The following is a 23,836-nucleotide window of genomic DNA, read 5'->3' as shown; positions in this document are numbered from 1 at the left end:
TGCCAAAGGGAATGCCTGCTATTAACTCTGAGAAGCAAAGGGTGCACGTCCTCTAATGCGAGTGTAAAGATCTTGGTGTATTCAAAAGAATGCTCACATGTGACAGTTAAAGGGAATCATTTGTGGAAGAATGGACATTAAGAGTTATTTCTCAGAAGTAGGGATTTATTGCATATTTCACTGAGAAAGCCATGCTCTATTTAAAGCAAACTATAGCTTAACAATGTCCCCTTTAATGATTCTGTAATTTCAGATGACTGTTCAAATCTATCACTAAATTTTTCTCCTGTTTAATAGAAATTGACACCTGCATATATAATTACTAAAAGGCCGAGGCAGTTTCCTACTGCTGGTTCCCTGAGCTGCAGGCCAGCATTCTCAACATACAGTGCCCATCGGCCAGCATTCCTCCACTCTAGCTCAGTGTGCCAGGCCTCCCCTGGTTCTCTCTGAGGTGGGCATTAGCATTTGAAAAACCTTTAGATAGATGTATATTTGTCAATTTATATTAGAACCTAGGGTCTGTTTTTTCCCCTTAATCTTTCCTAATAAATTATTGTGCCTCTTTATATGTGTAAAATAGATAATAGCATGTTTTAGTTACAGCTGTCAAAAGTAAGTCAACTTATGTATATGCCAATCAAGACACATTTAGAGTTGTCTATCTCAGTGCTAAAATTAGATCAGCACATCTACAGAATGTTTCCCAACTCATGAGGCCCTCCAGACCCAGAGGATCTGTCTTCTCTCATCTGCCCACCACCACCGTCTTCTTGGGTAATACTTTTATTTTCTGCAATCCTCTAGTTTCTTTTTACAATAGTGTAAAAGAAAACAGCACACCAAAAGAGAGACTACATTATTTATGACAACTAGTGCTAGAAGCATTGACAACCAAAACTCAGCTTTCGGTGGCTTCACACGGTACCTTACTCTTGGAGCAACTGGCTCCTCCCATTTGGTTGCAGCTTCACCTCTGAGGTTCTCAGAAGGCTTCAGTACTTGCAAGTGGACTGAGAAAGGGTGAATGAATGGAAACTTTCATGCAGCACTCTGTGGACAAAATAGTCCATTTGGCTAGCTACTCAGTCACAGGGTATCTATATGTTAGAGTAACTAAGCATATAGTATTGAGCTAAATGTTATGTAGATGAACCCCAACAATCTCTACATAAGAGACCCCCTCCCACCTTTCTTTTACAGTTGCACTGCATTAGGTGAGCACCTGAGTCCAGTGCATATTTTGATGCACTTAAACACTTTTTTAGCAATCCAGCCATGCTATGGTCTCTGCCTTGCCTCTCTGCCATCATTTGAGCTCTCCCTGAGCTGTTCTTGCCAGGTGTATCACTCCTTATTCATTCCTACTACTCTGTCTTAATTCCAGGTAGAAATCAAAATTTTCTGTCCTTGTTTGCTTTTATGTGGCTGGAATACAACGCAAATGGTGTTGGAGGAAATGGTGTGTTCAGCTTACAGGTTGTCTTAGCTGGGAATTCTATTGTGATGAGAAACACCATGGCTAAAAACAACCTGGAGAGGAAAGGGTTTGTTTCATCTTAAATTTTGAAGTAAGAGTCTGTCACTGAAGGAATTCAGGGCAGGAACCTGGAGGTAGGACTTGACGCAGAAACCATGGAGGAGCACTGCTTACCAGCTTGTTCCTCGTGGCTTGTAATGATCGGTCTAACTGGTCAGGAGCATGCTTTGGTGCATGTCACACGCATCGCCACGCTCCACTGAAGGTCCAGGTTCTGTCTGAGATCCAGCGTAAGCTTCCAACAGGGAGGGAGGAAGACACTTGCGCAGGCATTGACGTCTTCTCACTCGTTCTACACGTCAAAATATGTCACGGGGCTACCCTGAAGGCGAAAAGTATTTTGTATATTCCAAATATGTTAACTGCCTAGCTTCATGGCTCAGTTCGGAGGATTTTAACACTGATTTTTACAAGTGCTGTGATATGGGTGTCACCCTGAGGAATCCCACTGCACAACAGTCCTGTTTATCTGATAGTACCCTTAGAAACTTTCAGAGTTAGATTTATGTTTGTGTGCACATGAGGCTAGCTTTCCAAATACACTGTAGATTTGTGGAGGTCAACGCCGGGCCTGGTGGCATAGGCCTCTATTCACAACTACTTGAGAAGCTGAGACAGAAGGAGAACAGGTTCAAAGCCAGTCATAGAAAGTATGAATTTGACTGGAGCAATTTAATGAGACCTTGTTTCAAATTATGAAAATAAGCAAAATGGGGGTGGGGAACAAAGGAGAGTAGAGATTGCCTAATGTCATTATGTTCTGGGTTCAATTAGAAGAATATCTGTCTATGTCAGGGATCTTGGATAACTATATTAGTTATCTAACATTGCATAACAAATTCCACTAAAATGTATCAACTTAAAGCCACAAACATTCATTATCTTACACAATTCCCCAAGCTTGGGGATTTGAGGGCCACTTAGCTTGGAGAGAAGTGGTCATGATACAACCTTAGAAGAGCCACCTGATGACTCAGGATCCTCTTCTAAGAAGACTCAACTAGATTTCTGTCACCAAGAAACCTCAGTCCATCACAGCTCAGGCCTCTCCATAGCCCCCTCCTCATTGTCCTCGGGGTTCATTGTTTTCCCCAGAAGAAGATCTGTCCCGTTGTCTCCCATGGCTTCAAAATCATAGACTACAATTTATTCTGTGTTCTGTTGGTTATTCAGTCATCAAACCCCCCACCCCCAACACACACATTCCAGGAAAGGGACACTAGCCACCACCCTCATTGAAGGGAGAAATATCAAAGAACCTGTGGATGTGTCTTCAGAGCTACCACAATTGTCTGTTGATTTAACTAGTACAATGCTACCTCCAGTAGTGTTTCTACTGTTATGAAGAGACAGTATGAGGATGGCAACTCTTATAAAAGAAAACTTTTAATTGGGGCTGGCTTAGAGTTTCAGATGTTTAGTCCATTATTACCATGGTGAGTTGCATGGCAGCATGCAGGGAGGCATGGTGCTAAAGAGGTAGCTGAGAGTTCTACATCTATCTGCAAGCAGCAGGAAAAGAATGAGACATGTTGGGCCTAACTTGAGCATCTGAGATCTCAATGCCAGCCCCTAGTCACGTACTTCTGACAACACTTCCTCCAACAAGCCCAAACCTACTCCAACAGACCACACTTCCTAACAGTGTGCAACTCCTCATGGCAAACACATTCCTATACAAACCACCACAAATGTTGTAAAAAAAAATGCCAATGTGAAATATGAACTCAAATCAAGTTCAAACCTTAAATTTTTGCTTTTGTTTTCATTTCTAGAAAGAAAAAAGGTTGTTAGTGATTAATTGCTGCAATCAACCTTTTCCTGGCATACCCATTGCATGAGCTTTAATTCGTGTTAGACATTGCTAAATGATAAAGAGTGTAAGTGAGTGGGCATGGTCTCTGTCATTGTATCATAGAATCAACCCAGGGAAATTTTAAAATGCCTGTTCAACTGAGGACAATAGAACCAGGTTCTGGTGGAGTAGCGCTTTATGTTGGCATGCTATACCATTCTTTAGAATTTGATGTGTAAGAAAGAACATAGCAAAACTATACATATTGGGATTCTTTTCCATGATTTGTCTTCTATTAATGATCATCTGACACTGTAGAAGTTTGCATATAGTACCTGTATAATGACAGAACTATATTGAGCCCAAAGAGGTTCAGGAGATGGCTTGAAAAAAAACCTAATATAGGTGTCTTAATCCCTTGACATGTGTTTTGTGCATTCATTATCTTACACAATTAAATTTGGATTAAACATGGTATATAGACTATATTCTCAGCTGCTACTGTTTTCCTTGACTGACAGAGAGAATGGCCTGGGTGTCACTTGTACCTATTTGTTTTGCTGCTTGTAACTGAGAATGTAACTATATGAACAAATAAAAACACAAGGAAGGTCTCCTCAGAGACTCACCAAGATGGAGGCCTCTTTTGCTTGGTGTTTGACCTTTAGAGCAAATGGTTGCTTGTTCCCTGTTAAAATGTGTAAAAGGAAAAGATGGAGGTACCAACTCCCTTCTTCCCTCATGTGTGTACTGCAGTCACTTCTCTATGACTGGGCTACACACTCTTCTTTACTATGGGTGAGGCTGAAGACAGGGTACCACCTATAATTGAAATGACTTCTTCAGTTATTTGTGATCTTTTTCTGGTTATTTCATTTTTATACCACCCAAAACCTAAGTCAGCTGAATCCAGAACTGGAATGGCAGTTGTTCCAGATTGGCATTCAAGAAACCTCTGGGATTGAGGGTGTGGCTCTTCAGGAGGATCAGTCAAAGTCAAGAGACCCATTCTTGCCTACTTTCTATTTATTTCTATTGCAAAAGGTCCTAAGTTATTTGATTACTCATGGCATTTTTATTGAAAAGCAAACCAAGGATAATTACACACACACACACACACACACACACACACACACACACATACACACACACACACACATCAGGCTAATCATTGAAGTGCAACAGCCCAAAATTCTTTATGTATTTGGGGCATAGACATAAAATATAGTAATTAGAGGGAAAGAATCAAATTATTTCCATAATATGTTTTAACAGGGCTGGAATTACGATTTTTTTTCTCATTAAGAAATAAATTGGAGTTATCTTTTGCCAAAGGAATATTTATGCAAATATGGCTTTAAGAATGAACCTTTATATTTCTGCTCTTTTGTCTTCTTGTATAGCATATTAATTAACTAGTGAAGAACTCCTACAGACACCATTGTGTCTCTCAATCAGACTGTTAAAGCCATGTATTCTAAAGACAAAGGAATTTCCCCCAGAATCTCATGTTGAGAGAAATAAAAGACCTCAGTTAAGGGAGGAACTTGTCTCTTGGAAAGAGGTATCACATAGCTCTAACAACTTCTCAGACAACAGAAGCCCAGAGGATGATGCGTAGTGATGGGTGTGATCACACCTTGTCTATGTCCAGGACTTCTTATGTGTGTATCCTTGGCTCTCTATTTAAACTTTGATTTTACTTCAGGAGCCTGTTGGTGGATTAAGGAGTTCACTGGATCTCATCAGCCAATGTGACTACATTGAAATCCTCTTCTTTTTTTTTTTTTCTCCCCACTTTTAATTTGGCTTGTTTAAGTAGCTTATTGAGAGCTGGTGGGTGAACCTGACTTGGCATGCAGGTTGTGTCCCCAAGTCTGATAACATTAAAAATAAAATTATTGGTCACCTATAAAATGAACTTCATGTACTTTACATAACAGACTTGCACTAACTTCTCTAACAGCTAGTTATTGTGAATGTTCCCATGTTTTCATGACTATGAAACTGAGGCCCAGAAACCCTAAGATTTTTGCCAATACGAATTTGTATCTGAACTCCCCTGCACACAGTGCCTGCTCCTTTCCTGACTTTCTTAGCACTCCTTTATTCTGTCTTGTTTCTCACCTTAGGTTTCTTCCCTGCTTGGTTAGCTCTTTACAACAACAAGAAGTTCAGTTTTAGGAACATAAAGAAAGAACAAGAAAAAAGCCAAGGAGACAGGGACTGAGGAGGCAGTGCAGTGGGCAAAAGACTTACTGCTCAGATAGGAGGATCTGAGTCTGGACCTGCAGCACCCACACAAAGGCTTCGTAATTGCAGACCAAGGAAGCAGAACAGGAGCATAATGGGCCACAAAGGCCATCCAGTCAATTCTGTGTTCAGAAGAATAAGGTGGCTTATGCCTGCAATGTCAGTACTTGGAAGACAGAGACAGAAGAATCAGGAGTTCAGGACCATTTCTGGCTACCTAATAAGTTTAAGGGCAGCCTGAGCTCCATGATACCCTAATTCATAAAATCAAATGGGAGCCATCAAGAAAAGCCAAAGAGGCTTGGAGAGATGACTCAATGGTCAAGAGCACTTCTTCCAGAGGACATGGGTGCCGGGAGCCATGGCCTCAGCCATGGCCTTGTGGATATTTTCTAGCTTACATAAACAATCCTGAGACAACATTCGTGGTCATAACAGTTAGAATGTTTATGAGAAAAGAGGACACTGTGACCGTTGGCTCCAGGAGCTGAAGATTGCCCCCTGACTTTCAGAGAGCCCCTGGGCTCTTTCCCCCTCCCTTGGAGCCTCCTCTTGCTTATGCTTATATTGCCACTTCTGAATAAAGTTTAGAGAGCTTGTTCGGTATGATTGACTTGTTCTCATTCTTCATGTCTCTTTTCTCTCTCTCTCTCTCTCTCTCTCTCTCTCTCTCTGTCTCTCTCTCTCTCTCTCTCTCTCTCTCTCCTGCCCTGGGTCCCCGCTGATTGTTCCTGCAGGGCTGGAGAAAACTGGCGCCTAATGTGGGGCTCTGGGTTTGGGGTCTGAGAGAGACCACTCTTCGCATTGAGCTGCCGCTTCATCAAGAAGTGAGTGAAGGCTCACATTGAGTCGCCGCTTCGTCAAGATGTGAGTGAAGACTTTCATTGAACCTCTTCAGAAGGTGAGTGAAGGTTCACATTGGACTGCTGCCTCTTCAGGGTGTGAGTGAAGGTCTGCACTGGATCGCCACTTCATTAGGAAGTAAGTGAAGATTCACACAGAGATCACCATAGTGTCACCCACACTGTGAGACAGATCTGAGAAAGGTAGGAAGAGTGGCTAGACTATGGGACAAGCATTAAGTAAACATGAATTGTTTCTAAGTGGTCTTAAGGAATCCCTCAAGACACGAGGAACATGGGTTAAAAAAAAAAGATCTTAAGAAAGTTTATTACTTTGTTGGGGAAGTATGTCCTTGGTTTCCCTTAGAGGGAACAATAGATGAGAAGAGATGGGCTAGAGTGGGTGACTGTTTAAAAGATTTTTATAGGACTTTTGGCCCAGAAAATGTTCCTGTACAAGCCTTTTCTTATTGGAATCTTGTTAATGAAACTCTGAAAGTTTGTAAACATTGGCCAGATATTCAAGAGGTAGTTAGAGAAGGAGAGAAAGCTTTACAACATATATCTAGACCTCCCTCTGTTAGTGAATCTGTTTGCATCCCTATGCCTGAGCCAGGACCCCCTGAGGCCTTAGCAACTGACAACCCCTTCAGAAAGCTTGCAGCAGCTGCCTCCTCTCCCCCACCAGTTCCTGTAAAGATTTATCCTTCTCTCAAGCCTTAAAAACCCTAAGGAAGGATGAGGCCAATAATGTACTCTCCTATGAGGGTGACTCTTCCTTAGAGGACAAGGCAGTAAAAGATCATAACCCTACTTGGCAGCCTTCTTGTGTTTCTGCCCCTCATTTTGTGCCCTAATTCTTGATTCAATCGATGATGATTAGACTATTAAGGCCAAAGCTCAGCTCCCCCCCCCCCAAAAAAAAAAACAACTTCCCTTAGAAAGCTGTTACAAGAGAAAAGGGAATATCTCCAACTTATAAAAGAATTAAGAGCCCTTGATTTAGAATTGACCTCCCTCTCCTCACCTTCCCAGGACTCCCCAGTCACTCCTAAATGTAAATTGAAATAAAAAATGCTGAAGCCTGTCATGGCCTTTCCAGTCACTAGGAGTAAAGTTAAGGAACTCCCTGATACTACCAATACAAATTCTACCCTAACAGGTGAAGAGGGTCTCTCTGAGGGGGAGGATGACAGTGGAGGAACAGCATGGTCAGATAATGAGGCCTCTGATAATGAAAATGAGGCCTCAGGAGATTCTGAGGCTGAGAGAGATGAGAGAAAGAATCAGAGGTACAGCCACTTGGGTTTTAAACATGTTAGAGATCTTAAGATGGCAGTGTCAAATTACAGTGCCATGGCTCCTTTCACACTGTCCCTTATTGAAAGCCACAGTGATCAATGGCTTACTCCTAATGACTACTTCTCTACGGCCTGTGCCACCTTCTCAGGGGGTGATTATGTTCTTTGGAAAACTGATTTTGTTGAAAATTGCAGAGAGACTGCTATCCGTAATTCTCAAAGTAAAACTTCAAAAGGATGGACCAAGGATAAACTCCTGGGACAAAGCCCTTATGATACTAATGAAAAGCAGGCTCAGTTTCCTCCTGGCATCCTGGCACAGATCCAAAATGCAGCCCTAAAAGCTTAGAAGTGACTTCCCCCTAAAGGGTCAGCCACTACTTCCCTTGCCAAGATCCTCCAGGGTCCTGATGAGCCATACAGCAGCTTCGTTGCTCATTTAACTGATGAGGCTGAGAGGCTTGTTGGCAGAGATGAAACTGAAAGCATTTTGTAATGACATCTCACATTTGAAAACGCTAACCTTTGTAACTGTAAGCAGCCTGCGGCTTACGTGAACCGGGTACTCCTGAAAGGCAGGCTGGGGCTGAAAGAGACTAGATGGAGAGAAAAGAATGAGGCCAAGACAGGTTCTGATCAAAGCTAAGAGACTGTGCTTATAAAGGGGGGAGGCCCATTACCCATCAATCTATTCTTGGTGCCTGGAGCCAGCCTGTAGGTGACATGAAGGATAGGATGTGTCTCTGGAATGTCTCAAGGGTCTCTCAGCAGGTAGCAGAGTCTCAGAGAAGAGCAGCAGTAGTTGACATAACAATATAGCCATCTAAGTTGGAAGGCTACACCCCAGGTGATCTCATATTCAGTGGCAGCAAAGTCTGAATTAGCCTGCTTCAAGGCTGAGGGAGGCTAAAATTCCTCCCTAAATATATACTAAAAATTAGCTGGACTGGGGCATACAAATTTTTTATGCTCCATAGTCCTGCCTGGGAGTCATGGTGGCTCGCAGCCACGCCTGGCTTGGGGACTCAGATTTTCCCGAACTGTTCTTATCGGTCAAGGAGAATATATGCAGCTTCTTTGTGTTTATTTTGCACAAACATGTATTACTAATAAACCACAGCCTCTTGGCATATACCTCTGTCTTAGATTGATATAGTTCCAAAATCTGGTTGCCCATCATTGACTAACTGGCCCTCATAGCACACCTTATACCCAAATCAGACCAAAGCCACAATATATACTCAATATGCTTCTTCATATCCATGAATTTCTGCCACCTGCGCTTGCTAGAGGCAGAGCTGCATGCTTGCTGAAAATAGGCTGTAAGGCATAGTTGATTGACCTGCTTGAAAAAACAAAGTCGAGACTGTTGAAAAACAACAGAATAAAAGCTTCTTTGGGGTAGTCCAGGTACTCTATTCAGTTGCAAATTAGCAATGATCAAGCTCAAACTCTGACCTCCTGGTGTGGGGGAGGTGGCGTTGAGAATTGACAGAAAGGCAGAAAATTCTCTGGGAGTGGAGGCTGTGCTCCAAATTAACTTTTCTGGTTAAAAAGGATTTTTAGCCATCATGGAGGTTAGAATCATACTTACTAAAAGATTCAGGATCTGTGTTCACTTGATGAACCAGTCTTTCAGGCAGCCATCACACTCTGTCTTCTTTTTGTGAAAAAACACAGACAGAACCTCTTCCCCAGATTAAAACAGGGTCTGGACCATTCCATGCCTTAGTTAATGGGTCCTGCCATTTAACCATGGCATAAGAACTGGAAGTAACTGGATGCCAGTGGCGATCTGCTACAGACTGACCTTTAACATCAGTTTGCAAAAATTTTAAAACGAACAAGCCAAAAGCAAGATGTGTTTTTGGTGACCTTGGGGGGTATAACTGCCCCTGTTTTGTTTTTAAAAGCCAATTTTTTCAGTGTGATGAACACGTTCAACAATTCCTTGTCCCATGGGGTTATAAGGAATTCCAGTTTTATATTTGACACCAAATTCCTTACAAAATGAAGTAAAATTGTTGCCAGTATAGGATGGCCCATTATTTGTCTTAATGAGTTTAGGCAATCCCATAGCATTAAAGGCTTGTAAACAATGATCAATTACATTTCTAGAGGCCTCTCCTGTAGGTAGAGAAGCAAAAAGAAATCCTGAACAAGTGTCAATACAAACATGTATATATTTTAATTTTCCAAATTCCACATAATGAGTTACATCCATTTGCCAAATATGGCATAAGACCTTGTGGATTAACTCCTAAATGCGGCACTGGAGATAATGTAATACATTTAGGACATTGTGTTACAATCATTCTTGCCTGTTCTTTAGTGATCTTGTGTCGGAGCCTTAAGGTATGGCTAGAGAGATGAAATTTATCATGATCACATCTAGCCAAAGCAACAGGATCTGAAATTAAGGCCTCTTCTATTAGAGCTTTGTCGATGCAATCATTGCCTGCAGCTAAATGTCCAGGAAGACGAGAATAAGCTCGTATATGACCAATAGAGATCCTGCTGGCATATTAAAGTTAAATGTACCACAAATCTCCAATAAGGGAATCAATTGTGCAACATATGAACTATCAGTAAAAATATTAAAAGCATCATTTACAGACTGAAAAACATTCAATACTGCTGTCAACTCTGCTAACTGAGCTGAGAGGCCAGGAATCTCTATGACTACTTGTTGATCATTCATAAGATATCCAGCTCGCCCTTTAAAGGAGCCGTCAGTAAAAATCAAAAGAACATTATACAAAGGCTGTAAAGAAGTCATACTAGGAAATATCGCCTCATGTACATTTAAAAATTTTATCAACCTATCTTGGGGATAATGATTATCTATAGTTCCTATAAGTCCTATTTGAGCAAGCAACCAATCCATACTGTGCTGCTTCAGCCAAGTACCTTGATCTACACTATAAGGCTGAACAATGATATCTGGCTCTTTGCCAAAATAAGTTAGTGCCTGCTTCCTTCCAAGTATGAGCATCTGAGCTACTGCTTCATAATATGGCAGGATATTACATTTAGGAGATATCCTCAAATGTATTCACATGAGAGGAGCCCTTTCCCACAACAATCCTGTAGGCATATGAATCGTATTAAAAATTAACAGATGTAAAGGCAAAGAGTAATCTATATAAGTAACAAATTGTTCTTCAATAGCTCTTTCCACTTGTTGTAAGGCCAGCAATCCTTCTAGGGGAGGTAGAATCAGAACTCACTTTAAGAATATCAAATAAAGGTTTCAATTCCCCTGTAGTAAGCTTTAAATAGGGGCGAAGCCAATTAATATCACCTAAAATTTTTGAAATTTATTTAAAGTTTTCAAGTTGTCCCTGCGAATAACTATCTTCTCGGGGAAAACAGCTTGATTCATAAGTCTAAAACCCAAATAATTATAAGGATCCTGAGTTTGTATCTTCTCAGGAGCTATTTGTAGTCCTTTATCAGCTAAGGCCTTTTGTAAATCTCTATAACACAAAAACAAATTCTGGGGGTCTTTTCCCACCATCAAGACATCATCTGTGTAATGAATGATGTAAATCATAGGCCATTGTTGTCTCACAGGCTGAATGGCTTGTGCCACAAACTTTTGACATAAGGTAGGACTATTAGCCATGCCCTGTGGGAGAACTGTCCATTGATATCTCTTTATAGGTTCTTTAAAATTTATAGAAGGAATACTAAAAGCAAATCTTTCACAATCCTCAGGATGTAAAGGAATAGTAAAGAAACAATCCTTCAGATCTACCACAATTTTATAATATCCTTTAGGAATGACTACCAGAGACAGAAGCCCAGGTTGTAAAACTCCCATAGGTATCATGGTTTCATTAACCTTTCTTAGATCTTGTAACAATCTCCATTTACCAGATTTTTTCTTGATAACAAAAATTGGAGTATTCCAAGGAGACTGAGATTCTACTAAATGTCCTGCCTCTAATTGCTCCTGCACTAGTGAAGAGGCGGCTTCTATTTTCTCTTTAGGTAAAGACCACTGATCAACCCACACCAGAATATCATTAAGCTGTTGGATTTTATCAGCATGGGATGCAGGCAAGATAGTGGCAATTACTGAAAATACCCCAAACCTCTTGTGTTAGAGTGAGGTTTAGGACCTTCAAAAGTCTTAATACCTTGTCCTTTCTTTCCTAGCCCATGACTAGGCAAAAATCCTTGTCTGAGCATCTGCTTGGTCACTGCCTCATTAGGACTGCACATTATATCACCCATCTGTGACAAGAGATCTCTTTCCCATAGGGTAACAGGCAAATTTGACATAACATATGGCTGCATTTGTCCTGAATTGCCTTCCTCATCTCTCCAAGTTAGCAATTTGGAGCTTTGTTTTGGGTTATTGGCATAACCAATTCCTTGAAGGTGAGTAGGCGTATCAGACAAAGGCCAAGTTGAAGGCCAATCTTGTCCTCTAATAATTGTTACATCAGCTCCAGTATCTATTAATCCTTCAAAGCCTTTTCCTTCTATTGTCAATTTAAGGTTAGGTCTCTGATTAGTAATAGATTGAACCCAATACACACCAGAGGAACCAAAGCCACCTTGTCCTCTCTCATTCTTAACAAATCTGGATGGTAGTGGATGCAAAGGAACTAAGACAAGTTGAGAAATTCTTTGATTAGCAGGTACAGTTATAACACCATGAGGGGAAGCAGCCATGATTTTAATTTCTCACTCATAATCATTATCTATAACACCTGGATAAATCTGCAGACCTTTTACAATAGAACTGCTTTGTCCTAAAAGAAATCCACAAGTTTCTGCAGGTAGAGGTTCAAAAACTCCTGTAGGCAGAGTTTGAACTCCCATTTCTGGGGTTAATACTGTGTGGGTGGTGGAACAGAGGTCCAATCCTGCACTTCGTGGGGTTGCCCTGACAAGTTAAAAAACGGATTTCTTTGGCTGGGCAACAGCTTCATGGCCCCATAAGCTGCTTGCTGTGGGTATTTTGGGGCCTGGGGCTGGCCCCTCCTCTCATTTCCTGGCAATGGACAGCCTGGAATGTCTGACTTGGATTTACACACCCTAGCCCAATGGTTGCCCTTCCTGCATCAAGGACAAACTCCTGGAGCACGGCCTGCTTGCCCACTCTCAGCACCTCTATTCTTAGGACAGTCATTTTTAAAATGATCCAAACTTCCACACTTAAAACATGCATAATTCCCTCATTTCTGTGAAAGCATTGCTTGTACATTGGTTCCTTGCAAAGGTGTGGCAAAAGCCAAACCCTGATTATATGATGGCCCAATCTCTGCACAAAGATGGATATATCCCGCTAAATCCGTCTGTCCTTTGTGTGGTTGGATAGCAGCGTGACACACTGCTTTGGCATTCTCGTAAGCAATTGCATAATGAAAGGACTTCCCATGTCAGTGTCTCCAAGAATCCTACTAGCTGCTATTAGTAGCCTATCCACAAAGTTCTGGTAAAGCTCATCAGGACCCTGACGAGTGCTGGCTAAACTTCCACCAAGATCCCCTTACCTGGTAACTGTTTCCAAGGGTGGCGGGCAGCCATATCAACCTGTGCGTACACTCCAACAGGAAAACCAATCTGATTAGCATTGCCTTCATATCGACCTTCTCCTAAAAGCATGTTAATATCCCAGTCTGGATTACCTGTCTGAGCATTTAAAGCGGCAGTTTTCTTACTGGCTTCTCGCCATTCAGAATCCCAAAGTAAGAAATCTCCTCCTGACAGAGTAGCTGTACATAGAGTCTACCAATCTTGGGGGGGGGGGGGGTTAAGTGTGACTCCATGACAGTATCCAATAATGCTTGTGTAAAAGGAGCTGTAGGGCCATATTGTGCAACAGCTGTTTTTAACTCCTTTATCACCTTGAACTCCAAAGTCTGGTATTGTCTGACTCTATTATTTTGCTGGTCAATTATCTCAACTACAGGAAAGGCTAGCACTTCAGATGTATCTTGCCCTTCCCACCAGCCTGACGCACAGCTCTTTCTAGGGGAGGTTGGTACATCTCAGAGGAGTTGTGCTTCCCTGTATCTTACACCCTTTTTAGCTCCCGAAGCTCATTAGTCAATTTCTGCAACTTAATTTCAAACTTCTAATTTACTTAGTTGCATGCCCATTTGAGTAGCATCTCCTATAGTGGAGGCCATAGGTGGAGGTTTGCAAGGAGGCCAATCCTCATCAAAATATTTGGCGGCTCCTCTTTCTGAATGATCTTCCTTGTCTAAAGTTACCTCATCATCAGTGTCTCTATATCTTTCTAATTTAGGGTTGAGAGGGCCCCTTTCTGAGAAAGTCCTCTCTGACAGGCACTCTTCCTGAGATTCTTCAAGCTCTGTCTGGGTAATATCTGACACCTGCGAGATCTCCTTTTCTTTTTTCTTTTTTTTTTTTTTTTTTCAGTTACTGCAGCACTTTTATTTCTTTACACAATGACGTGTTGCTGGGGCCTAATGTTCTCATTGAACAGTAGAAAACCAAAATTTGTCATTTCTTAAAGAATTGAGTACAAAAAACCTTACATAAATTAAAGAATGAATACATTTACAGGTGTCGATGCAAATGTTCCCAACTCAAGGCAACTAACAACCGATGGTGGTCAGGAGGGAAGAAACCAGAACTGAAACTGGGTCCTAAGGCTCGGACTTTCCCACCCTGTTAGACTGGCAAGAAGGAGTGGTAACTGGTTCAGGAACCCTTGCCAGCCTCAGGAAATCCTGGAAGTCTGCTGTTGGTTAATACCCTGCACAGATCACTCAGTGGTGCTCACAGAGATCCACCAGGCTGGGGCTTTCTCATCTGCAGCGTGCTCTCCCCAGCCCCCAAGTGACCGAGCCACATGAACTAAGGACTAAATCAAGATATGCACAGGGTATTAAACATATACCAAGGGAGCAGTTAACTTGAATACAAGGTCAAAAATCAGCAACAAGTTCTACGATCCAGTGCTGATATCAGATACAAGCTTCAAGGACAAATTTCTTTTCAAAGGCTTATTCCAGTTTCATGAGGCTAGCATGAGGTGTGTACATTTGCCAGGGCAAATTGATACTTCAATATCAGCTCATGCAGCAGATGCCTGGCACCTGCTCAGTCCATCTAGAAGCATTTGCGGTGGACGATGGAGGGGCCCGACTCATCATACTCCTGCTTGCTGATCCACATCTGCTGGAAGGTGGACAGTGAGGCCAGAATGGAGCCACCGATCCAGACTGAGTACTTGCGCTCAGGGGGAGCAATGATCTTAATCTTCATCGTGCTAGGTGCTAGGGCTGTGATCTCCTTCTGCATCCTGTCAGCAATGCCTGGGTACATGGTGGTACCACCAGACAGCACTGTATTGGCATACAGGTCTTTGCAGATATCCACATCACACTTCATGATGGAGTTGAAAGTGGTCTCATGGATACCACAGGACTCCATGCCCAGGAAGGAAGGCTGGAAGAGTGCCTCCGGACAACGGAACCGCTCATTGCCAATGGTGATCACCTGCCCGTCGGGCAGCTTGTAACTCTTCTCCAAGGAGGAAGATGATGCAGCAGTAGCCATTTCTTGCTCAAAATCCAGGGCAACATAGCACAGCTTCTCCTTTATGTCACGAACAATTTCCCTTTCAGCAGTGGTGGTAAAGCTGTAGCCCCGTTCAGTCAGGATCTTCATGAGGTAGTCTGTCAGGTCCCGGCCAGCCAGGTCCAGACGCAAGATGGCGTGGGGAAGGGCGTAGCCCTCATAGATGGGCACTGTGTGTGTGACCCTGTCACCAGAGTCCATGACAATGCCAGTGGTGCGCCCAGATGCATACAAGGACAGCACCGCCTGAATGGCCACGTACATGGCTGGGGTATTGAAGGTTTCAAACATTATCTGCGTCATCTTCTCTCTGTTAGCTTTGGGGTTCAGGGGGGCCTCGCACCGGGTGCTCCTCAGGAGCCACACGCAGCTCATTGTAGAAGGTGTGGTGCCAGATCTTCTCCATGTCGTCCCAGTTAGTGACAATGCCGTGTTCGATAGGGTACTTCAGGGTCAGGATACCCCTCTTGCTCTGGGCCTCGTCACCCACGTACGAGTCTTTCTGGCCCATGCCCACCATGACGCCCTGGTGTCGGGGGCGCCCTACGATGGAAGGGAACACGGCCCTGGGGGCGTCGTCGCCAGCAAAGCCGGCTTTGCACATGCCGGAGCCATTGTCAATGACGAGTGCGGCAATTTCTTCTTCCATTGCGATCGGCGAAGGACGCGGCGGCGGCGACGGAGGAGCGGCAAGAAGCGCAGTGTAAGCCAGAGGCAGAGTGTGAGACCCGAGATCTCCTTTTCAATAGCATCTTTTACAAGTGCCCAGAGGCAAAGGGTGAAATTATCTGCCTGGGTGTTTTTCAAAACTTCTCCAACTCTCTCCCAGGTTCTCTTATCTAAAGTTTTTTTTTTTTTTTTCTCTGAACCATGGGCAGCAAGAATCTATCTTATCTGAAAATTTTTCTAACAATTGTTCTTCAAACCCCACTCCTCTTGCCTGAAGCAGCTCTTGAAGGCTGCAGACAATTGCCTGTTTGGAATTTTCTAGTCCCATATTTCGCTGACAAACCCTAAGTGGAATCAGCACCAGGTCAACACTGTTCTAACTTAGCCTGTATCCTATCGCACCTCCAGCAACACTTTAAAAAATGAAGTTTAAAGCTAACGCTAGCATAAATACCTGTTGCTCACTGTGCCCGATACGATCTTCTTGTTCTTCCCTTTTCGTGGAGCTCCACATAAGACAGCAGTCCCTCAGTTTACCCCGCCATTTTCAGGTCCGTGTTCATGGCGCCAATCTGTAACTGTAAACCACCCTCGGCTTACATGAACTGGATACTCCTGAAAGGCAGGAGGCTGAGGCTATAAAAGACTAGACAGTGAGCAAAGAATGAGGCCAAGGCAGGTTCTGATCAAAGCCACGAGTTTACTAAGGGGGGAGGCCCATCCCCCATCAATCCATTCTTGGTGCCTGGAGCCAGCCTGTAGGTGACATGCAGGATAGGATGTGTTGTGTCTCCCAAATGTCTCAAGGGTTTCTCAGCAGGTAGCAGAGTCTCAGAGAAGAGCAGCAGAAGTTGACATAACAATAGAGCCATCTAAATTGGAAGGCTACACCCCAGGTGATCTCATATTCAGTGGCAGCAAAGTCTGAATCAGCCTGCTTCAAGGCTGAGGGAGGCTACAAACCCTGTCTGCCAGGCTGCCATATGCCCTCACCATCACGGTGCTGAAATTTCTGATTATATTAATTTGTGTGCAGGCATTGGTTCTGCCCATACTATGGGACTCACCATTTGTGCTGCTCTTAAAGATTTTTACTCAAAATAGCCAATCTGGAACTTGCTTTAACTGCAAACAGTCAGGTCATTTTTCCAGAAACTGCACAGCACCAAGAGTCATGCATGCAGCACCTAACTCATTATGCCCTCACTGTAAGCGAGGAAAGGCACTGGGCCTCTGAGTGCCGTTCAAAAATTGATTCGCAAGGAAATTCTCTGTTTCCGAAAAAGGGAAACTTCCAGAGGGGCCAGCCCCTGGCCCGAGACCAGAGTCAAACCCCTGTGGCTGTCAGGTTTGTCCCTCAGTCAGGATGCTCCCCCCACCCCCCATTCTGTTGCCTCCCTCTACAGAGCAACTGCCGGGAAGTGCAGGATTGGACCTCTCTTCCTCCACCAACACAATATTAATCCTTAAATGGGGACACAAGTATTATCCACCGGGGTCTTAGGTCTTTTGCCTCCTAATACTTTTGGGCTCCTCCTTGGACGTGCCACTCTAACAATCAAGGGCCTGAATATCTTCCCCGGTGTTGTTGATAATGACTAAACAGGTGAAATAAAGATTTTAGCTTCTTCCACATCTGGCCCCCATACCATAAAAGCAGGACAGAGAATTGCCCAGTTGCTTCTCATTCCCCTTAAATGTTCTAAACAAAAATTCATCCGGGAGTCTAGGGGCTCTAGTGGACTTGGCTCGTCTGATGTTTATTGGATCCATCAGATTAACCAAGATAGACCCCTACTCAAATTAAAATTAGAAGGAAAAGGATTTGAGGGATTGGTGGACACTGGAGCTGATGCCTCAGTGATGTCAGATAAAGATTGGCCCCCTTCTTGGACCCTCATGCCAACCTTGACACATTTAAAAGGTATTGGACAGACCTCTAACCCTCAACAAAGTTCTAAGGTTCTCACATGGACAGATGAAGCAGGCAGTTCTGGAACTGTACAACCCTACGTTGTGCTCAGCTTGCCCGTTAACCTTTGAGGCAGAGATATACTTGCTCAATTAAATTTCATTATGTTCAGCCCAAACGAGGTTGTTACCTATCAAATGTTAAAACAGCGTTTTCGCCCCGGCCAAGGACTAGGAAAATATTCACAGGGAATGAGGGAACCCCTCCCTGTGATTGAAAAATTTGATTGTTTTGGAACTGGCGCTGAAAATTTACCCTAGTGGTCATTGATATCCCTGTACCCCACACTGATAAAATTACATGGAAATCCAATGAGGCTGTGTGGGTTGATCAATGGCCACTAACTTCTGAAAAATTGGCTGCAGTGACAGTGTTAGTACAGGAACAACTTGCTGCAGGCCACATTGAGCTTACTACTACCCCCCCCCGCCCCCCGGAACACACCTATCTTTGTCATTAAGAAAAAAATCTGGTAAATGGCGATTGTTGCAAGATTTAAGAGCAATCAATAACACTATGCTCCCTATGGGAGCCTTACATCCTGGTTTGCCCACTCCTGTGGCCATCCCTGCTGGCTATTTTAAGATAATAGTAGACCTTAAAGATTGCTTTTTTACCATACCCCTACACCCTGAGGATAGACAACGTTTTGCCTTTAGCTTCCCTGTCACCAATTTTAAAGGGCTCATGCCTCGATATCAGTGGAGAGTTCTACCTCAAGGAATGGCTAACAGTCCTACCCTGTGTCAGAAATTTGTAGCCCAGGTGGTTGATCCTTTTCGTAAGATATGGCCCTCCATTTATCTCATTCATTATATGGACGACATCCTTTTGGCTGGCCCTGATGGTACACAATTACTTTATTGCTGCCAAGAACTGTCTCAAAAATTGGCAGACAAGGACTCCAGATCGCCCCTGATAAGATACAGCTACAGGATCCCTATTTTTACCTGGGTTTTGAGCTTTGTCACCAAAAAATTGGCACCCAAAAGCTGCAGCTCCAGGTAGGACATTTGAAAACGCTAAATGATTTCCAAAGGCTGCTGGGAGATATAAATTGGATTAGACCCTAACTTAAACTTACCACTGGAGAACTTAAACCCCTTTTTGACATCCTTAAAGGAGATCCTGATCCTTCCTCCCCACCCCCCACCCCCGTTTCTTAACCCCTTCAGCTAGACAAGCTCTTGAGCTAGTGGAGAGTGTCATCCAGAAGCAGCGAGTTTCCTTTGAATTTCCCTTCTGTTTGTTATTTGTGCCACTTCTCATACACCCACTGGAGTGTTTTGGCAGCACGACCCCCTTCTCTGGGTACATCTTTCTGCATTCCCTGCCAGGGTACTCACCCCCTATACGTCCTTGGTTGCAAAACTCGTTCTTCTAGGACAAGAACAAAGTTCTAAATTTTTTGGCAAGGATCCTGATAAGATAATATTACCTTACTCCAAAGAACAATTAGATTGGCTCATGCAAAATACTGATGAGTGGCCCATAGTTTGTTCCTTCTCCTTCTTAGGAGAAATTGATAGTCACTACCCTGCTGATAAATTGCTGCAATTTGCTAAACTCCACTCTTTTATATTTCCTAAATGTACATCTTCTCAGCCTATACCCAATGCCTGTTTGGTGTTCAATGATGGCTCTTCTAATGGCTTGGCAGCCTATGTTGTTGATTGACAGGTCACCTCTGTCCGTTCCCCCTTTTTATCAGCCCAGTTTGTTGAGCTTTTTGCTATTGTTGAAGTGTTTCAGTTGTTGATGAATAGTCCTTTTAGTTTGTATACTGATAGTGCTTACATTGCTCATTCTGTCCCCATTCTTGAAACAGTTCCATTTATCAAACCTTCCACAAATGCTGCCCCCTTTTTTGCTCAGCTTCAAGGATTAATTGTTGCAAGGCGTCATCCTTTTTATATTGGACATCTGCGTGCCCACTCTGATATACCTGGCCCCCTTTCTAAAGGAAATTCCTGTGCTGATGCTGCCACTCATTTGGCTTTTCCTATACTACTATGTTCTGTGGAACAAGCAAAAAAGGGTCATGCTCTACATCATTTAAATGCTCAGATCCTCCGCCGACTTTTTAAGATCACTCAAGAACAGGCTCGCCAGATTGTGAAACAGAGTCTCGCCTGTGTGACACTTCTGCCCACTCCACACCTGTGTGTTAACCCCAGAGGATTGGTTCCAGATGAGGTCTGGCAGATGGATGTTCCACACATCCCTGAATTTGGTAAACTTAAATACCTTCAGGTCACCATAGATACCTTTAGTGGATTTATTTTTGCTTCTTTACATACTGGGGAGGCCTCTAAAAATGTCATTGCCCATGTTTTGACTTGCCTCTCTGTTATGGGAAAACCTAAAATTATCAAAACTGATAATGGTCCAGGATATACTGTAAAAAAATTTTCAAGAATTCTGCTGCCAGCTACAGATTAAACACATTACAGGCATCCCTTATAATCCTCAGGGACAGGGCATTGTTAAGCGTGCCGATTTGGCCATCAAAAATGCCCTACATAAACTAAAAAGAGGGGAATTGTACCCATAGAAGGGATCCCCCAAGTATCTCCTCCATCATGCCTTGTTTATCCTCAATTTCCTGAATTTGGATGCCCATGGCAAGTCTGCCACTGATCACTTTTGGCACCCTGAAACGACAAAGGACTATGCTAAGGTCTTTGGAAAGATCCTCTTACATTCAAATGGAATGGGCCTGACCCAGTCCTCATATGGGGTAGAGGCTCAGCCTAGATCTGTGATACCAAGGCAGGAGCACCAGATGGTTGCCAGAAAGATTGATAAAAGAAATTAATAATGAAAAAGAATCCAGGGAACCAGTCCTTCCCTGAAAAGTTCTATTTATTCATTTTCTTTCAGAAAAGATGAAGGTAATCGGAGAATGGGGAACTTTCCTGTGGATGATTCTCCTGTGCCAATGGGTAACTATGATAAACATTGGTAATAGAGAGATCACTTCACCATTTGCCTGGCGCTTTTTTATGACAGAGAATTATACCAAGAATGCCAAAACAAAAAATCAGAGCCATCTTTTAGCTATAGCTGACTGCCCACCTACAGGATGTCAAAACCTCATACTATTAAATTTTACAAATTTTATGGCCTTATCTGGAGAAACTTCTCCTGCTTTATGCTTCTTTCATGATCAGTTCCATTCTTATTGTAAAAAGGAATGGATTGAAGAATTCATAGTGTTAAATTCCTAAGAAGTTCTCAGGTTATCCTTCAGCAGCCTTATAAAAGCCACATTTTTTTTCCCTTCTGCCACAGGCTATACTTGGGTCATATGGGATCCTTGGGATTCCAGATGGACTTCGCCTGTGAAAGGAGTGATCTATAAGACACAACAGTCAACCTGACCCAGCAGACGAATATATGTTTGGTGCTCCCTTGTTCAAGTTCAAACAACACTCCACGCTGAGATGCAAAATAAAGAAAAGGAGCTGAGTATACAGCTCTCCACACTGTCCACACATCACCCTTTTTCTTGGCTATCTCTCTTAAGAGAGGGCCTGATACTTGCCAATATTACTGAATTAAGAAATGTCTCAGCCTGCTTCCTTTGTGCTGCATTAGAATGTCCTCCATTGACAGCTGTTCCTTATCCCATCCCTTTAAATATGTCTGGTGCCAGTCATAAAATTTTTTCCCCAAATTTTGAAGTATCCTGGTTTTTGATCCCTGAACAAAAACAATTTAAATTCTGCTACACTAGTCCCAATGATAAATTGTGCAATCACACTAGCTGGCCTAGTCAGGATCTGGTTGCCCCTTGAAGGTTTTATTTTTGTTGTTGTTGTTGTTTTTTTTTTTTTTTTTTTTGATGTAATGGTACCCTTACTAAAACTCTCTCCAAAAACATAGATAAAAAATTGCTGTGTCTTCCCATGACCCTAGTTCCTCAGTTGACCTTGCTAACTCCCTGTATTTGACCTGGAATAGCCCCCCAGATATTAGAATCAAGTGAACTGTTTTCCTCCCTGCAGTGACTGGCATCTGCTTGGTAACCTCTGTTGTGGCTGCCGGTTTGGCTGGGGGAACTTTAACCCATTCTCTTCTTACCTCCGTCAAATTATCTCAACAATTTGTGATGGCAGTGGAAGCCTTCATTGAGTCGTTAGCTTCTTTACAGAGAATTAACTTCTCTTGCCCAAGTTGCCTGACAGAATCGAAGAGCAGTTGATTTGCTGACTGCTGAGAAAGGTGGCACCTGTCTCTTTCTGCAAGAAGAATGTTGCTTCTTATGTAAATGAATCAGGTATAGTGGAAACACGAATCCACCAGTTACATAAACTTAAGTTGGAGCTCCAGAGAAAACAGTTTTCAACCGCTGCTGATAATGGGTGGAAGTCCTCTATGTACACCCTCTTGATGCCCCTCCTTGGATCTTTAACAAGCATTTTATTATTAGTAACTTTGGGGCCTTTCATTTTTAATAGAATTATTGGTTTTATAAAACAGCAGATTGATTCCTTGGCATAGAGACCTTTGCAAATTTATTATCATAGACTTGATTTGGCTGACAGAGGCCTTGCTGGACCTGAGGTTGATAATTCTCCTTCAGGAGCTGCTTGGGATTCAGGCCTGTGCATACTGGTTCTTGATAAAATGAATCCAGTATGGGCACCAGCGTGGGTTGCGAGGCTAAGCACCGCAGGGGAAGGTCTAACACGGACCATCTCTGAATTCCCCGTGAGACAAACCTGGTTTGCAAGGAGGTTGGTATCTGTTTTCAACCTTATCCTAAGGATTTTTTATAAGGCTCTGCCTCTCCTCCCCAAAAGATACTAAGAGCCATGACTGTGGGTCATGACAGTACCCACGGGAGGAATCAGGTCAATGCTCCCCCCACTGGTAATGCCCACTCATCCAAGGATGAGATGACTATTGACGACCCCAGTTACATGGGGCCTTATTGAAAATAATTAAAAGGGAGAAGATTCCGGGAGCCATGGCCTTGTGGATATTTTCTAGCTTACATAAACAATCCTGAGAGAACATTCGTGGTCATAACAGTAATAAGTAATAATGTTTATGGGAAAAGAGGACACTGTGACCATTGGTTCCAGGAGCTGAAGATTGCCACCTGACCTTCATAGAGCCCCTGGGCTCTTCCCCCCTCCCTTGGAGCCTCCTCTTGCTTATGCTTATATTGCCACTTCTGAATAAAGTTTAGAGAACTTGATCAGTATGATTGACTTGCTCTTATTCTTCATGTCTCTTCTCTCTCTCCCTCTCCCTCTCCCTCTCCCTCTCCCTCTCCCTCTCCCTCTCCCTCTCCCTCTCCCTCTCCCTCTCCCTCTCCCTCTTCTTCGCCCTCTCCCTCTCCCCACCCTCTCTCCTGCCCTGGGTCCCTGCAGGGCCGGGGAAACATGGGTTTGGTGCCCAGCACCACACAGTGGCTCATAACTATCTATTAAAGTGCTGGGCAGTGGTGACTCACACCTTTAATCCCAAAACTGGGGAGACAGAGGCAGGTAGATCTCTGAGTTCAAGGTCAGCCTGGTCTACAGAGTAAGTTCCAAGACAACTAGGGCTGCACAGATAAACTCTGTCTTGAAACAGAACAGAACAGAACAGAACAGAACAGAACAGAACAGAACAGAACAGAAAAAGAAAAAGGAAAGCCAGTGGCTAAAGCATCTGCCACACACATCTGCCTGCATCCTGGAACTCACAGAGAAAGCAAGCAGTGGTCGCAGCACTCCTACAGGAGGCAGACAACAGAGAAAGCTCTGAAGCTGGGAGACAGCCATCCTGAAGAACTTGGTACAGTAGAGGCAGCAGGAGAGGACACTGTCCTCTTATCTCCACTTGAACATGTGAGCTCCTACACTCACATGGGTATATATCACACACACACATACAAAC

At 43.2% G+C, this 23,836-nt stretch overlaps 1 long non-coding RNA gene and 1 pseudogene across 1 annotated transcript in view; both read right to left on the bottom strand.

Moving 5' to 3' along the window:
- Positions 1 to 775: 775 nt before the first annotated feature.
- Positions 776 to 23,836, bottom strand: part of 9330111N05Rik (RIKEN cDNA 9330111N05 gene) — a 115,784-nt gene continuing 92,723 nt past the window's right edge. Inside the window, exon 2 of the long non-coding RNA NR_015587.3 lies at positions 776 to 1,862. This is a non-coding gene — a long non-coding RNA (RIKEN cDNA 9330111N05 gene). The remainder of the gene's footprint in view (positions 1,863 to 23,836) is intronic.
- On the bottom strand, positions 14,433 to 16,029 carry Gm8399 (predicted gene 8399; annotated as a pseudogene).

The sequence above is a fragment of the Mus musculus genome, chromosome 13, assembly GCF_000001635.26.
Source record: "Mus musculus strain C57BL/6J chromosome 13, GRCm38.p6 C57BL/6J".
Classification (NCBI taxonomy): Eukaryota; Metazoa; Chordata; class Mammalia; order Rodentia; family Muridae; genus Mus; species Mus musculus.
Note: the sequence above shows the minus strand (reverse complement) of the source record. Positions and strands in the feature narration are given on the sequence as shown.